This window comes from Rhamphochromis sp. 'chilingali' (assembly GCF_963969265.1).
Source record: "Rhamphochromis sp. 'chilingali' genome assembly, chromosome: 11".
Taxonomy (NCBI): domain Eukaryota; kingdom Metazoa; phylum Chordata; class Actinopteri; order Cichliformes; family Cichlidae; genus Rhamphochromis; species Rhamphochromis sp. 'chilingali'.
Window position 1 is genome coordinate 2,484,497 of NC_137938.1, and position 19,114 is coordinate 2,503,610.

General features: G+C 44.5%; 1 long non-coding RNA gene across 5 annotated transcripts; it reads left to right on the forward strand.

Annotated features, from left to right (window-relative positions):
• Window positions 1-11,556: 11,556 nt before the first annotated feature.
• On the forward strand, window positions 11,557-17,740 carry LOC308405983. Of its 5 annotated transcripts, XR_013973432.1 has the most exons (5): window positions 11,557-11,742; window positions 12,555-12,684; window positions 13,396-13,484; window positions 15,434-17,093; window positions 17,284-17,740. It is a non-coding gene; the product is annotated as an uncharacterized lncRNA (long non-coding RNA). The 5 variants fall into 5 exon arrangements; XR_013973431.1 differs by having other exon boundaries at window positions 15,434-17,740; XR_013973433.1 differs by having other exon boundaries at window positions 16,764-17,736.
• Window positions 17,741-19,114: the final 1,374 nt, after the last annotated feature.

The following is a 19,114-nucleotide window of genomic DNA, read 5'->3' on the forward strand; positions in this document are numbered from 1 at the left end:
TCAGCGCAGGAACACATGAATGCACATACATTTGCACACATCCAGAAATAAACTCCCCAAGAGAAACCAAATTCCAAGATATCCAGCCGTGGCAATGCTTGCACACACATGTGATTATGCGCAGAGGTCCACCCGACGAGCCAACCTCAGATCTCAACGCAGGCACACATGAATGCACATACATTTGCACACATCCAGAGATGAACTCACCCCAAAGAATCCAAATTCCAACAAAATCGAGCCGTGGCAATGCTTGCACACACATGTGATTATGCGCAGAGGTACACCCTACCAGCCAACCTCAGATCTCAACGCAGGAACACATGAATGCACATACATTTGCACAAATCCAGAGATAAACTCCCACTCAGAAACCAAATTCCAAGAAATCGAGCCGTGGCAATGCTTGCACACACATGTGATTATGCGCAGAGGTCCACCCTACCAGCCAACCTCAGATCTCCACGCAAGCACAGATGAATGCACATACATTTGCACACATCCAGAGATAAACTCCCCAACAGAAACCAAATTCCAAGAAATCGAGCCGTGGCAATGCTTGCACACACATGTGATTATCCGCAGAGGTCCACCCTACCAGCCAACCTCAGATCTCCACGCAAGCACAGATGAATGCACATACATTTGCACACATCCAGAGATAAACTCCCCAACAGAAACCAAATTCCAAGAAATCGAGCCGTGGCAATGCTTGCACACACATGTGATTATGCGCAGAGGTCCACCCTACCAGCCAACCTCAGATCTCAACGCAGGAACACATGAATGCACATACATTTGCACACATCCAGAAATAAACTCCCCAACAGAAACCAAATTCCAAGAAATCGAGCCGTGGCAATGTTTGCACACACATGTGATTATGCGCAGAGGTACACCCTACCAGCCAACCTTTGATCTACACGCAGGCACACATGAATGCACATACATTTGCACACATCCAGAGATAAACTCACCCCAAAGAATCCAAATTCCAAGAAATCGAGCCGTGGCAATGCTTGCACATACATGTGATTATGCGTAGAGGTCCACCGTACCAGCCAACCTCAGATCTCCACGCAAGCACACATGAATGCACATACATTTGCACACATCCAGAGATAAACTCCCCAACAGAAACCAAATTCCAAGATATCCAGAAATGGAAATGTTTGCACACACGTGATTATGCGCAGAGGTCCACCCTACCAGCCAACCTCAGATCTCAACGCAGGAACACATGAATGCACATACATTTGCACACATCCAGAGATAAACTCCCCCAGAGAAACCAAATTCTAAGATATCCAGCCGTGGCAATGCTTGCACACACATGTGATTATGCGCAGAGGTCCACCCTACCAGCCAACCTCAGATCTCAACGCAGGAACACATGAATGCACATACATTTGCAGACATCCAGAGATAAACTCCCCCTCAGAAACCAAATTCCAAGAAATCGAGCCGTGGCAATGCTTGCACACACCTGTTATTATTAGCAGAGGTCCACCCTACCAGCCAACCTCAGATCTCCACGCAGGAACACATGAATGCACATACATTTGCACACATCCAGAGATAACCTCCCCCTCAGAAACCAAATTCCAAGAAATCGAGCCGTGGCAATGCTTGCACACACATGTGATTATGCGCAGAGGTCCACCCTACCAGCCAACCTCAGATCTCAACGCAGGAACACATGAATGCACATACATTTGCACACATCCAGAGATAAACTCCCCCTCAGAAACCAAATTCCAAGAAATCGAGCCGTGGCAATGCTTGCACACACATGTGATTATGCGCAGAGGTCCACCCTACCAGCCAACCTCAGATCTCAATGCAAGCACAGATGAATGCACATACATTTGCACACATCCAGAGATAAACTCCCCCTCAGAAACCAAATTCCAAGATATCCAGAAATGGAAATGTTTGCACACACATGTGATTATGCGCAGAGGTACACCCTACCAGCCAACCTCAGATCTCAACGCAGGAACACATGAATGCACATACATTTGCACACATCCAGAGATAAACTCACCCCAAAGAAACCAAATTCCAAGAAATCGAGCTGTGGCAATGTTTGCACACACATGTGATTATGCGCAGAGGTCCACCCTACCAGCCAACCTTTGATCTACACGCAGGCACACATGAATGCACATACATTTGCACACATCCAGAGATAAACTCACCCCAAAGAATCCAAATTCCAAGAAATCGAGCCGTGGCAATGCTTGCACATACATGTGATTATGCGTAGAGGTCCACCGTACCAGCCAACCTCAGATCTCCACGCAAGCACACATGAATGCACATACATTTGCACACATCCAGAGATAAACTCCCCAACAGAAACCAAATTCCAAGATATCCAGAAATGGAAATGTTTGCACACACGTGATTATGCGCAGAGGTCCACCCTACCAGCCAACCTCAGATCTCAACGCAGGAACACATGAATGCACATACATTTGCACACATCCAGAGATAAACTCCCCCAGAGAAACCAAATTCTAAGATATCCAGCCGTGGCAATGCTTGCACACACATGTGATTATGCGCAGAGGTCCACCCTACCAGCCAACCTCAGATCTCAACGCAGGAACACATGAATGCACATACATTTGCAGACATCCAGAGATAAACTCCCCCTCAGAAACCAAATTCCAAGAAATCGAGCCGTGGCAATGCTTGCACACACCTGTTATTATTAGCAGAGGTCCACCCTACCAGCCAACCTCAGATCTCCACGCAGGAACACATGAATGCACATACATTTGCACACATCCAGAGATAACCTCCCCCTCAGAAACCAAATTCCAAGAAATCGAGCCGTGGCAATGTTTGCACACACATGTGATTATGCGCAGAGGTCCACCCTACCAGCCAACCTTTGATCTACACGCAGGAACACATGAATGCACATACATTTGCACACATCCAGAGATAAACTCACCCCAAAGAAACCAAATTCCAAGAAATCGAGCCGTGGCAATGCTTGCACATACATGTGATTATGCGCAGAGGTCCACCCTACCAGCCAACCTCAGATCTCAGCGCAGGAACACATGAATGCACATACATTTGCACACATCCAGAAATAAACTCCCCAAGAGAAACCAAATTCCAAGATATCCAGCCGTGGCAATGCTTGCACACACATGTGATTATGCGCAGAGGTCCACCCTACCAGCCAACCTCAGATCTCAACGCAGGAACACATGAATGCACATACATTTGCACACATCCAGAGATAAACTCCCCAACAGAAACCAAATTCCAAGAAATCGATCCGTGGCAATGCTTGCACACACATGTGATTATGCGCAGAGGTACACCCTACGAGCCAACCTCAGATCTCCATGCAAAAACACATGAATGCACATACATTTGCACACATCCAGAGATAAACTCCCCCTCAGAACACAAATTCCAAGAAATCGAGCCGTGGCAATGCTTGCACACACATGTTATTATTCGCAGAGGTCCACCCTACGAGCCAACCTCAGATCTCCACGCAAGAATACATGAATGCACATACATTTGCACACATCCAGAGATAAACTCCCCCAGAGAAACCAAATTCTAAGATATCCAGCCGTGGCAATGCTTGCACACACATGTGATTATGCGCAGAGGTCCACCCTACCAGCCAACCTCAGATCTCAACGCAGGAACACATGAATGCACATACATTTGCAGACATCCAGAGATAAACTCCCCCTCAGAAACCAAATTCCAAGAAATCGAGCCGTGGCAATGCTTGCACACACCTGTTATTATTAGCAGAGGTCCACCCTACCAGCCAACCTCAGATCTCCACGCAGGAACACATGAATGCACATACATTTGCACACATCCAGAGATAACCTCCCCCTCAGAAACCAAATTCCAAGAAATCGAGCCGTGGCAATGCTTGCACACACATGTGATTATGCGCAGAGGTCCACCCTACCAGCCAACCTCAGATCTCAACGCAGGAACACATGAATGCACATACATTTGCACACATCCAGAGATAAACTCCCCCTCAGAAACCAAATTCCAAGAAATCGAGCCGTGGCAATGCTTGCACACACATGTGATTATGCGCAGAGGTCCACCCTACCAGCCAACCTCAGATCTCAATGCAAGCACAGATGAATGCACATACATTTGCACACATCCAGAGATAAACTCCCCCTCAGAAACCAAATTCCAAGATATCCAGAAATGGAAATGTTTGCACACACATGTGATTATGCGCAGAGGTACACCCTACCAGCCAACCTCAGATCTCAACGCAGGAACACATGAATGCACATACATTTGCACACATCCAGAGATAAACTCACCCCAAAGAAACCAAATTCCAAGAAATCGAGCTGTGGCAATGTTTGCACACACATGTGATTATGCGCAGAGGTCCACCCTACCAGCCAACCTTTGATCTACACGCAGGCACACATGAATGCACATACATTTGCACACATCCAGAGATAAACTCACCCCAAAGAATCCAAATTCCAAGAAATCGAGCCGTGGCAATGCTTGCACATACATGTGATTATGCGTAGAGGTCCACCGTACCAGCCAACCTCAGATCTCCACGCAAGCACACATGAATGCACATACATTTGCACACATCCAGAGATAAACTCCCCAACAGAAACCAAATTCCAAGATATCCAGAAATGGAAATGTTTGCACACACGTGATTATGCGCAGAGGTCCACCCTACCAGCCAACCTCAGATCTCAACGCAGGAACACATGAATGCACATACATTTGCACACATCCAGAGATAAACTCCCCAAGAGAAACCAAATTCCAAGATATCCAGCCGTGGCAATGCTTGCACACACATGTGATTATGCGCAGAGGTCCACCCTACCAGCCAACCTCAGATCTCAACGCAGGAACACATGAATGCACATACATTTGCACACATCCAGAGATAAACTCCCCAACAGAAACCAAATTCCAAGAAATCGATCCGTGGCAATGCTTGCACACACATGTGATTATGCGCAGAGGTACACCCTACGAGCCAACCTCAGATCTCCATGCAAGCACACATGAATGCACATACATTTGCACACATCCAGAGATAAACTCCCCCTCAGAACACAAATTCCAAGAAATCGAGCCGTGGCAATGCTTGCACACACATGTTATTATTCGCAGAGGTCCACCCTACGAGCCAACCTCAGATCTCCACGCAAGAATACATGAATGCACATACATTTGCACACATCCAGAGATAAACTCACCCCAAAGAAACCAAATTCCAAGAAATCCAGCCGTGGCAATGTTTGCACACACATGTGATTATGCGCACAGGTCCACCCTACGAGCCAACCTCAGATCTCCACGCAAGAATACATGAATGCACATACATTTGCACACATCCAGAAATAAACTCCCCCAGAGAAACCAAATTCCAAGATATCCAGAAATGGAAATGTTTGCACACACATGTGATTATGCGCAGAGGTCCACCCTACCAGCCAACCTCAGATCTCAATGCAGGAACACATGAATGCACATACATTTGCACACATCCAGAAATAAACTCCCCCTCAGAAACCAAATTCCAAGAAATCGATCCGTGGCAATGCTTGCACACACATGTGATTATGCGCAGAGGTCCACCCTACGAGCCAACCTCAGATCTCCACGCAAGAATACATGAATGCACATACATTTGCACACATCCAGAGATAAACTCACCCCAAAGAAACCAAATTCCAAGAAATCCAGCCGTGGCAATGTTTGCACACACATGTGATTATGCGCACAGGTCCACCCTACGAGCCAACCTCAGATCTCCACGCAAGAATACATGAATGCACATACATTTGCACACATCCAGAGATAAACTCCCCAAGAGAAACCAAATTCCAAGAAATCCAGCCGTGGCAATGCTTGCACACACATGTGATTATGCGCAGAGGTCCACCCTACCAGCCAACCTCAGATCTCAGCGCAGGAACACATGAATGCACATACATTTGCACACATCCAGAAATAAACTCCCCAAGAGAAACCAAATTCCAAGATATCCAGCCGTGGCAATGCTTGCACACACATGTGATTATGCGCAGAGGTCCACCCGACGAGCCAACCTCAGATCTCAACGCAGGCACACATGAATGCACATACATTTGCACACATCCAGAGATGAACTCACCCCAAAGAATCCAAATTCCAACAAAATCGAGCCGTGGCAATGCTTGCACACACATGTGATTATGCGCAGAGGTACACCCTACCAGCCAACCTCAGATCTCAACGCAGGAACACATGAATGCACATACATTTGCACAAATCCAGAGATAAACTCACCCCAAAGAATCCAAATTCCAAGAAATCGAGCCGTGGCAATGCTTGCACACACATGTGATTATGCGCACAGGTCCACCCTACCAGCCAACCTCAGATCTCCACGCAAGCACAGATGAATGCACATACATTTGCACACATCCAGAGATAAACTCCCCAACAGAAACCAAATTCCAAGAAATCGAGCCGTGGCAATGCTTGCACACACATGTGATTATGCGCAGAGGTCCACCCTACCAGCCAACCTCAGATCTCAACACAGGAACACATGAATGCACATACATTTGCACACATCCAGAAATAAACTCCCCAACAGAAACCAAATTCCAAGAAATCGAGCCGTGGCAATGCTTGCACACACATGTGATTATGCGCAGAGGTCCACCATACCAGCCAACCTCAGATCTCAACGCAGGAACACATGAATGCACATACATTTGCACACATCCAGAGATAAACTCACCCCAAAGGAACCAAATTCCAAGAAATCGAGCCGTGGCAATGTTTGCACACACATGTGATTATGCGCAGAGGTACACCCTACCAGCCAACCTTTGATCTACACGCAGGCACACATGAATGCACATACATTTGCACACATCCAGAGATAAACTCACCCCAAAGAATCCAAATTCCAAGAAATCGAGCCGTGGCAATGCTTGCACACACATGTGATTATGCGCAGAGGTCCACCCTAAGAGCCAACCTCAGATCTACACGGAGGCACACATGAATGCACATACATTTGCACACATCCAGAGATAAACTCCCCCTCAGAAACCAAATTCCAAGAAATCCAGAAATGGAAATGTTTACACACACATGTGATTATGCGCAGAGGTCCACCCTACCAGCCAACCTCAGATCTCCACGCAGGCACACATGAATGCACATACATTTGCACACATCCAGAGATAAACTCACCCCAAAGAATCCAAATTCCAAGAAATCGAGCCGTGGCAATGCTTGCACACACATGTGATTATGCGCAGAGGTCCACCCTAAGAGCCAACCTCAGATCTACACGGAGGCACACATGAATGCACATACATTTGCACACATCCAGAGATAAACTCCCCCTCAGAAACCAAATTCCAAGAAATCCAGAAAGGGAAATGTTTGCACACACATGTGATTATGCGCAGAGGTCCACCCTACCAGCCAACCTCAGATCTCCACGCAGGCACACATGAATGCACATACATTTGCACACATCCAGAAATAAACTCCCACTCAGAAACCAAATTCCAAGAAATCCAGCCGTGGCAATGTTTGCACACACATGTGATTATGCGCAGAGGTCCACCCTACCAGCCAACCTCAGATCTCAACGCAGGAACACATGAATGCACATACATTTGCACACATCCAGAAATAAACTCCCCCAGAGAAACCAAATTCCAAGATATCCAGAAATGGAAATGTTTGCACACACATGTGATTATGCGCAGAGGTCCACCCTACCAGCCAACCTCAGATCTCCACGCAGGCACACATGAATGCACATACATTTGCACACATCCAGAAATAAACTCCCCCTCAGAAACCAAATTCCAAGAAATCCAGAAAGGGAAATGTTTGCACACACATGTGATTATGCGCAGAGGTCCACCCTACCAGCCAACCTCAGATCTCAACGCAGGAACACATGAATGCACATACATTTGCACACATCCAGAAATAAACTCCCCCTCAGAAACCAAATTCCAAGAAATCCAGAAAGGGAAATGTTTGCACACACATGTGATTATGCGCAGAGGTCCACCCTACCAGCCAACCTCAGATCTCCACGCAGGCACACATGAATGCACATACATTTGCACACATCCAGAGATAAACTCCCCAAGAGAAACCAAATTCCAAGAAATCCAGCCGTGGCAATGCTTGCACACACATGTGATTATGCGCAGAGGTCCACGCTACCAGCCAACCTCAGATCTAAACGCAGGCACACATGAATGCACATACATTTGCACACATCCAGAGATAAACTCCCCCTCAGAAAACAAATTCCAAGATATCCAGCCGTGGCAATGCTTGCACACACATGTGATTATGCGCAGAGGTCCACCCTACCAGCAAACCTCAGATCTCAACGCGGGAACACATGAATGCACATACATTTGCACACATCCAAAAATAAACCCCCCCAGAGAAACCAAATTCCAAGATATCCAGAAATGGAAATGTTTGCACACACATGTGATTATGCGCAGAGGTCCACCCTACAAGCCAACCTCAGATCTCCACGCAAGCACACATGACTGCACATACATTTGCACACATCCAGATATTGACATACACACATACATGGCCAACGATTATAAATGTGGACCTCCTCTAGGCTCCGAATGCCTGGCCAGCCCTCTTGATGGGCTGGCACCACCCTCAGGCATGTAAAGTAAAGAAAAATGCCCGACCGGGCCGCCTGGCCACACTTTATATGGGTGGACCTCCCCCAGGTCTCACTGCCCTCCCCTTCTCAGAGAAACCTTCTACAGAAGAGTTAGGAAAGAAAAAACTTTTGAGTTCTGAATGTCATGGTGAGTCTCCACCTGTTACAGGTCAGTGCAGCCTGGACTGTCTCGAGACAGACCAGACCAGCTGCACCACAGACACTTCAAGCCTCATCTCAGTACAAAAACTAAAAGAACAACATAAAAAAGGAGAGAACTTAGCTTAGAAAAATGCTGGGTTACAGGAGGCAGCAGCACTGCAGAGGTGAGGACAGGCATCTGTTTGAAATAGACAAAACAGTAAGCATAGTCATACAGACACATACACACACACAGGCTCCGAAAGCCTAGCCAGCCCTCATGATGGGGTGGCACTGTCCCAGGCGTGTAAAAGAAAGCAGAAAAAACCCAGACCAGGCCACCTCGCCACCCTTTATATGGGTGGACCTTCCCCAGGCTCCGAAAGCCTGGCCAGCCCTTGTCATGAGGTGGCCCCGCCCACCAGAATCTGTAATCAGTTACTCTGGAAAGGATCCAGATGTTTCAAAATACTTCTCTGGCAAACATTTCCCTTCTGCAAACATAAATGCTGCAGTTAACGGACTAAAAGTCGTTGCTTTTCACCCCTATTTATGGATTTAAGAATCAAAGGACCAAGTTGGTGGTAAGATTCTAAATATATGTGACGTCATCATCCCGTAAGCCAATTAGGTTAGCTATTAATTGACTATGTGCACGTTCAAATTGGAGTAATCCTTAAGGACAAAAATAGTGAGTTTTTAGCTAACAATCTCATTATTATAACAAAGTATTACACACATAAATGCCGATATGCTAAATCCCCCCCTTCATGGTCTGCTCTTAAAAACGACCTCTCCCTGTTCCGTAAATCTCTTAAGCTAATAAATAAGCCCCAAGCAATCAAATTGCATAGATTTTTAGAAGAGTTTGATTTTTCTTAGCCCCTTATTTAAGTTATGTGTCTTGTTTATGGAACCTCAATTTTAGAGATTTTATGATCCCCCTTGTCTTCTTTATTTCTGTTCCTTGTTTTTCATTCTTTTTTTTATTGTTATTTATTTTTGTATTGGTTATTCATCTTTTTATATTATTATTATGTAGATGTGTGAATATGGATGTGTATGTATGCATGTGTATATGCATATATATGTATATATGTGTGTGTGTGTATGTATGTTTATTTTCAGTTATTGTCGATTTCATCGTGGTGTACAGGAGATGTGATTCTGTTCTGATTGATTTAATATGTGGCTTGTCTCTTTGAGATTGTCATTGTTATTGTTCTAAATAAAAGTTCATTTAAAAAATAACAAAAAAAGAATGTGTGCACGTAAGCATATGCTACTTCCGGTGCGGAAACTCCTGTGGGGAGCTGTGTTTCCGGTGTCCTATTCGCGCCTGGTTTACGGTCCAAAACAAGTTAAGCAAATGAATGAATCAAGCGGCGATTTACATTTCTATAGATGTCTCGGGCATTTACCCAATATATCTGTAAATGATGTTCGATATTGTCGATATTTTTCCCCGCGCCTCAGAGCAAAAGAGAAAAGGGATTCAAATGTTATATTTCTCAGCTGTCCCTCGTTTATCGCGGGTGTTATGTTCTAAAAATAACCAGCGAGAGGTGAAATCAAGTAGCCAATTTTATTTTTTGACGTTGCAAAATGTTTCGTGGACATCGTGGACATACAGTACTGCACTTCAGAGTCACACTGCTAGCATCGATGCAGCGATTCTGTACTGTACAGGAGAGACATCACGGAGGAGATCGTCTGCAGCGATCAGGACGCAGGACACAATGTGCCGTAAAAATAAGCATGCAAACTTGCACTAAAAAATCTGAAACAGCGAGGTGAAAGGTGAACCGCGTTATAGCGAGGGACCGCTGTAATTTTGAAGGTAAGTCACAACATACCCTTCGTACATACTAATGTATAGAAACCGTTACCAGCAATCATTCATTTTTGTGTGGTTTTCACGGTTTGTTAACATGCTGTGTAGGTGTGTACTTGACTAGCTGATCTCGACATAACGGGGAAACATCTGGTTTGACTGTTCTTCACCTGTAGTTTGAATGCTGAACATTTGCCTGTTTAGATCATGAGACCAGTCACTATACAGAGATGTGCTTCTGAGTGTGGACGATGTGTCTTCTGCTGCAGTGATGCAGTTCTGCTTGTGTTGAGTGATGTAAACAACTGATCGATCTAAACGCTTTAAACGTCAAAATTGATCATTAGATTTTTTATGACACAGCAGCGGTGAGTGTTCCCACCTTCTGCTCTTTGTAACTTAACGCCATCTTTCCGTTTTCGAGTTCTGGACATGATTTTGGAGTATATCTTCGCAGTAGCGATTGACCGCAAAGTAAAGCTACCGGAAATGCACAACCCCACATCCGGTCTCAAAACAGGAAGTTAGCATTGTCTCGTGCACATAGTCAATTAATCCTGCATTTTTTTTTGTCAAAGACATTTCTCACCATGAAATTACCCGATTCAAAACATGAACAGATTCACGGAGTAATCAGAAAAGTTTAGCATGAATCTGGACATTAGATTTAAGATTTAAGTTTTAAGCTTATCAGATATCACTTGTTAGAAGCTCCTTACCGTTTGAAGAAATCTCTTCTCAATCTGCTGTCCTCTTCTGCTTTCAAACTGATTTCAGGTTGATCCAGGTATCGTTTGAAACAGGTTCTCCTCTGTCACGTGACAGTCGGAACGAATCTGCGTAACCATGGTTACAGGGGACCCTTTGGAGCTCCGCTGCTCAGCAGCAAAATATTTCAGATCAATATGTAAATACTCCAACTCTAAAACCAAGTAAAATAAATATGCTGCATATGTGTATAGTGCACCGCGAACGCGTTCAATTTCTGGAAGAGGCTGTAAAACGGAGTTAAAAGGTGACCGATGGCAGCCATACTGAGGTGAGTTGTTGAGGATATGTCGAGCTGTCGATAAGCACGGCTGTTTCTGTGCTCTTATATACTGTTTTGCTGGCGTTAGTGAAGCTGCTTTCAACAATGTAACATTGTTGAACTCTGATGATTAATGAATAAACTCTCGATGTGACGACGTGAGCATGTAATTGTAACCCTGTGTTCATTTAGTCGTTTGATACCGTTTAATATCCAGCACATCTATTGGGTGTTTTCTTATAACATGCCCTGGAATCATTTTAAGTTTTACAATGCCGGTGATTTACGACTCTTTCGCGACAGTCAACTGTGGCGTAAACTCTGGCGGGTCTCAGAGCTAGCTTATGTGAGCCAGCAGTGACATCTATACATGCAGTAGCCTTAAAATACTGATTATTTATTCTGCTGCGAGGTAAGAATTTGTTTTATACGTTTATTGTCACATTGTGCGCCATGTTATTGTTTCGGTGAAAAGAATTTCTACAATGGCGGACTTAGACAAAATAGTGTTACTGTTAATTTGACTCTCTGCAGTGTTTAAATGCTTACATATACACAGTTTACTTGTGTCAGCTAGTGGGAGGGCAGAGAGCGCAGCCTTTACAATTGTTTTATTGTAGAGTGACAGGAACTGCCTATGAGCTTCTAATCAAGCAGAAGTATTGACAGAAAATCTATCAAAGGAAATACATTGATGAAAATGAAAGAAGAGAAATATTTATATGATGTTCCATCTTCCTGAGAGCTGATTGGCTGTGATGACTCCTTCAAGTACTACATGCTACTTTGTCCTGCTAGTTAAGCCTGCTGTCTGTTCTCAGGCCTCCTCCTGTTTCACTGCCATATATCCATCACCAGAGGGCTCCACTGACCTGCCTGCTGACATCAGAGCACACCCCTGTGTCATGTGACCTGGCAGGAGTAGCAAAGCTGGACTCAGACCTGGCCCAGGCAAGTTCAAAGGCAGCTGTGGTAGAGAGAGTATATGGGCTCAAATTGTGCTCATAAATATTTTGTACTTGTAAATCAGGATTTGTGTGTTAGGTGAGCACTCGGCTGTCGGGGAAACTTGTTTTGTAAAGGTCGTTTAGCTAACCCGTGCAGGTGAATGAATTTCCCCTGACTAAAGAAATCAAGAGAAACGCACCGGGCTGCTCAGTGACTAACCACGGTTACTGTACTTTTATTATGAGTATTATACTGTAAGAGCAACAGGCTGGACTCTGCTTCTGCTCCTGTGCAGAGCTGATTATTAAATATGTGCAAACAGAAGCATGTTTTCTGTCGCTTTCCACATGTGGAACGACATTAACGCCAACTTTTAAAAAGCTGGCACTTCAGTAACCCCTCATTAGTCAATAGCTACGGATTAAATAGCAAAGCCCGATACTTATGTACTGAAACCAACTACTTCCGCTTGGCAGCTTAAGTTAAAATGTTAATTTTTTCCTCTGATTATTTTTTAGCACTGACTCTGTGTATTTTTTGTTTGTTGCAAATATTCAGGTTAAAAAACTGTCCGAATTATTTTTAATGAGTTATGTTCACAAAGTCACATGTGCAGTACTCTGTATAGCTTGCATCCTTTAGGACAAATAATTTGAAGCATTAATATTTCTTGTTCAATACTGAGCTGATAACACCTCTGTATGTTGTGACCAGGATGCAGCAGCAGACTGAACCTCGACTGAAACCTGCTCCATCATCTCATCTTTGCAGATGTCCATTTATAAAGCATCAACAACTCACAGGTAAACATGATGTTAGAAAATGTGTTAGTAAGGCCTTTTGTCAGTGATATTCAGTTAACAAACAGTCAGGTGAATAATCAACACTGAGACACTTGTGTAGGTTAACGTGCTGCACGGGTGAAAAGCTCAGAGCTAATCACACCGAACTGCAGTATTCGTTTATTTTTATAGGTTACATCGTCAATATGCAAATATAATCACATTTCCTGTTACGCAGATTCTGATGCTGTCTGTGTGTGTGTGTGTGTGTGTGTCACAAAGTATGTGTGTTGCAAGTCAATTTCTAAGAATATAATGCAAGTCAACTTCTGCGGATATGTATTTCTGTGCTGGTCTCTTGCGGTAAAGGCCAGTGTCACAGGGTCAGCTTCCTGTTTCTACAGAAAACTGTGTCTGGTGAAATATGTATAACATAACTTTTGAAGCATAAGCAAATAAAACAATAAAAACTCCCTAACATCCCTCCCTGTTGTTACCGTATTTCACCACTTCAATCATACTTTATTATCAGCTAACAATCACTTGCACATAACATTTTCAATTGTAGCATCATTCAGTATATGCGAATGTGTGTGTTCCTATACTAAATCTTCTTCGTCCGGTTCATCTTCTTGTGGCAGTCCAACATAGGTGATCACTGTGGCCTGTACCATTTTGCCAATCATTGATCTGATACAGGGTAGAATGCAAGTTGAGAACATGCAAAGCAATAAAAGAAGAACTCCTATCAAGACAAGTCCTTTGATCACGAGGGTCTTTCAGCTGCCGCTCAGCAGCCAGGTCAGCCAGTCCTCTGTGTTCATGACATAGTCTTGTTGCTGTGCATTACTCAGTTGTCGTAACTTCTCCAGGGCGGTGGTCATGGTCAAGGAATGCACGCTATCTGGAATATAGGTGCAGCAAGTGGTGTTGAATAAGACACAGAGGCCCCCTCTCTCAGCGAGAATCATGTCCAGGGCAACTCTGTGTTGCATGACCACTATTCTGATCGCGTCGATTTCCTCATTCTGAGCCTTGTTTATCCATGTTGAGCTGTTCAGGAAAAGTCCAAATCGGTAGTCAAGAGTCTCGATTCTTAGCATGTTTTTTCCATTCCCGATCCATGGGAAAAGTGAGTGCAGGACTTTCTGTCCGGTGGTCCACAACTTGAACTCCGCTGGCACATCACTGCCCCAGATTGGATCATGAGGTTGCACGTCATCAGTGCTCCTCTTGCGTCTTGGTTGGTCCTGATGGAATATTCTGAATGTGTGGTCTGACACTAAAATTGGGGCGCAGAGTCCGGTGCTGTTGGGTGGGATGGTGAAGTATGTCTTTGAGCCACATGCCCAAGCTGTACCCTGCACCCAATATGTGCCATTCAGGAAGCTTATCCGTGCCTTTCTGTCCTGCGGCATCCGGAAAGTCTGGGAGCAGTTTTGGTTCATCCCCAGCTTTCTGTTGCCGTATGCGAAGGTGAAACACATTGGATGTTGTATTCCTGGTTCCCTCCTGACGTTGAAAGATTTTCCCTTGTCATTGGTCGCATTCAGGTGTACCCAGTATCGGTCATCACAGCTGTAGTTCCAGTCTGAGACCTCTGGTGCACAAGATACTACCTCATTAGGTTTATAGTTGATCAGTGTTCCATTACACCGTGGCAGGTCGGGTTTTGAGACTTGTGTCTTTAACTCAACCTTGAAGAAGAAGATGTCTTCGGGGGAACATGTTCCGCTGGTGGCTTTGTAGAATATACATAGGGCTTCGGAAAGGCTGGGTGATTTTCCATACAGGGTGGCTTGCATTGCTGTTGTTGGGAGGTGAGAACAGACGTAGCAGCCAGTGTGGTTGTCTTCTGTATGTACTCGGTTGTAGACGTACCGGTACCAGGCATTGTTCAGTCAGGGGTGGTTGTGCTCTTTGTCCATATCCTTTAGGTGTAAGTTGTCATATGACCATTTCTTCTGCAGGTGGTGCTGTGGGTCCTCGTCTGTCCAGGTGAGTATCAGTAGGCTCACTAGGAGCGCAATGCCAGTCATTATGAGGACAAGGTTCTTCATGATGACCAGGCACACCCGGGCTCCAGGTGAGTAGACCACTGGCGAGAAGACAAAAGGGCGGGATATACCCAAACAGCCCTTTCCTCCACCAGGGAACACCTAGGAGTCGGGGGAACCGGCGTCTATGCTTGTGTTGTCACTCACTTTTTTGCAGTGGCTTTGGTGGATCCAAGATGGTCTTTCTGCTATTTTGCAGGCAGTCGGTGTGCTGAGTAAGACCTGATATGGGCCTTCCCACCTTGGTGAACTCCAATTCTTTCTCTGGAGCACTTTGATCAGGATCCAATCACCTGGTTGCAACCTGCAAGAAACTGGAGAGAATCTCTTTATTCTCAAATAATTTAATCATCCACTCTGCTAGGGTGGTTTCTCTTATAGACTTATTAATAGGCTCACTAGTGAGAGGCAGTGGGAAAAAGGTCTCCCGTGAAGTGCTTAGGGAGGATATCTGACATTCCCCCCTTTCCGACACACGTGTTAATCCGTGTGTCGCTAATGCTGCCGTCTTGTGTAGGGATTGTGGCAATACTGGTTTGCCATTACAGGTCAGTAAGTCATTGTGTAGTTCTACTCCACACTTTAGCCATTTCTTACGCTCTGCAATAGGTGCGGCTTTCTGTTCATCTTTAAGTACATCAAGTGGTATTAGATGTGAGGTTTCAGACATCAAAGTCTGTACAGGTTGCTGTGCTGCCTTCTTTGCTGCTCGGTCTGCAAAGTTATTGCCTTCAGTAATTTCTGAATTATCTTTTTTGGTGTGCAACGCATATTGACTGTCAGTGTGAATATTTATATATTTCTATTTCTCGACCTTTGCGCAGCATGCACGTATGATAGCCGCTAGTTCTGCACTCTGTGCTGAAAAAGAGGAAGCTAAAGGTTTCGCTTCTAAAACAGTGTCTACAAAAGTAGGCTGCAGTGTACTAAAAATGTCTGGTCGGGGTTTCATTTTTTCAGTTAGCTTCTGCATACAGCTGTGTTCGGCACCATCTACTTCCGCAGGAAGGAGAGTGCTTGTCACAGTCAGGCAAAGCTAAAACTGTGCTTGTTTGCAGGGCAAGTTTTAAGTCAATAAATGCTTTGTCTGCCTCTGGTGTCCATTCTATTTCATCTTTCAGAGCTAAGTGTTTGCCATAGATCAGGTTTTGCAAAGGTTGGGCCAGCAGTGCATATTCAGGTATCCAACATCTGCAAAAGTTGCAGAGACCTAAATAACTCATCATTTGTTGTTTGGTGACAGGTTTTAGGAGCGTTCTGTACAGCTACTTTTCTGCTGTCTAACAGCTGTCTGCCTTGTCCTGTCAGTCTGTGGCCAAGGTACGTTACTTCTCGGCTCCACAATTGCAATTTATGCTGTGAGACCTTGCTGTGAGACCTTGCTCTGCTAGATGTTGCAAAACTGTGTGTGTTTGCTTTGCAATCCGTTTGTGTGTAGCCTGTAATCAAGATATCATCAACGTATAGCAGGAATTTACCTGGGGCAGGAAGCGTGCAAAATGACATGGATTTTCTCAGAGCTTCTGCATAAAGAGTGGGGCTATTCTGGAATCCCTGAGGCAACCTTGTACAGGTATACTTCTGGTTGTCAAAAGACTCCCTAACACCTTTAAAACAAATAAAAAATAAACAGCTGTCGGCAGAACTGTAGGACTGAACAACTTCAGATCCTGAGTGTGTGAGGACAGAGAAGGATCAGCTCTATTTCAGATTTGAGATAAACTTTATATTTCAGTTTGTGATGATTCTGTTTGTGATTACAGGAGCCGTCCTCAGATTCAGACCTCAGCACCACCCAGTGACAGCAGACAGATCATCCTATATCTTCACTCTTTGTAGTAACTCCAAAATTAACTGAAGAAAACAGTACAAAGGTTAAAGTACCACATGTGCTGTCACTGAAAGCTGCAGCTGTTTTATTGATAAATTTAAAGACAAAAAGTCAAAAGGATTAATCACCCCTGTAACTGTGTCACTGTACATCAGCATTAACAGGACCTCAGTTTGGTGTTTCAGAAAGCTGCTGATCTCAGACCTGCACAACTTCTGTTTTAAACACTGAATGTACTCAGCTACATGAAGAGCACATGATGTTTTCTCTGACACAATTAAATAAAACCTGATTAAAGTCAAAGGTTGTTACTTGTATTTGAACTAAAAACTTGTGATCTGGAATTCTTTCACTGTTTTTGACAATAGTGTGTTATTTATCATAAAGTAATTCAGAGTCATTCATACCAGAGTAACCAGAGAGCACAACATATATTTAACTTTCTACAGGACTTAAAGCTATGATATTATGTAAAAGTCCAGACCCTCTGAGGATTATCTGAGTACTTCTAACACTTGAGGGAAGATGAACAACTTTAATAATAGACCAACGCGTTTCAGCTTGTGGCCTTCATCAGGGCCACAAGCCCACAAAGCAAAGGTCTCCATCAGTGTTCATGAAATGCTGGGTTTATCCTTCTTGTGAGGGAGCTGCTGGTGAAGATCACGAGCCCTGCTTGATCCCGGCGATGAGTTTCAGTCTTCCTGGTGTTTCTGAAATGATGCCTCTCACTGTGGGTCAACAGAACTTCTGGCACAGGACAGCTGTAATGAAAGAAATTGAAGAAGTTTTGAAAAAAAATCTTGGAAATGCCCTATATGTGAGAAGCAGATTTTGTAGATAACTAACAAGATAACTAAAAGTATAATTTTCACCATACATTTACTAACCTTGTCATCTCCTGCACTGTCTGTTTTGGGGCGTGTCCTTCCCAGCGCTCATGAGACTGCTTTGCTGCACTGTGGTATGAGGTGCTAACCTGTTGACAGTGTTCATTTTAAAATGTATTCCACCAAAGATTATAGAAGTAATGTATTCTGAATACTTTACAACTACATGAATGTCCTATTGCTGTGTGATTTATTACTGTTACTGAAGGTTACTCTCCACACCAACACCAACTAGATGTTTAAATCTTAATATAAATGAGTAACAGTAGGTGCACATCAGGTAAGGCTGCACTTTTTGCAGCGATCTCGTATAGAAAACTATTCGCGCGTATATAAAACAGGTCGCGGCTCCGAACTGTAGTAAAGGGACCTCTGGCTGATACGTCGGGGTCTTTTTTTTTTTCCTGGATCACCTGTTGAGAAAGAAAAAAGAAAACAAGCAGAAGAAGACTAGAGCAATAAAATAAACAACATCATGATGATCTATGGGAATATAACAGTAAATACTAAATGTTAAACATTATTGTGCAGCACGTAAGATCGACAGCGCACAGTGTGCTTTAAGGTAGGAGCCAAAAAGGAGCAGAGCAGCGGCGTTAAGGACGTCCTCGCCGTACCTGGGTCCATCAGGTCCTCCAGACGCGTGAGCAGTTTGGTGAGTTTCACCATTTGCTCCAGGAGCTGCGCCTGGATGACGGCCGATTCCAGCAATACCACCGTCTTTCACTCGCCCAGTTTGAGGACCTGCTGTCCCGCATTGGTCCCAGCATCGCCCGCCTAGACACCAACTACAGGCGCTCAATCCCACCTGCAGAGCGCCTGTCCATCTGCCTGAGGTTAGTGTTTAATACGGTAGTCCTTTATTGATACCTG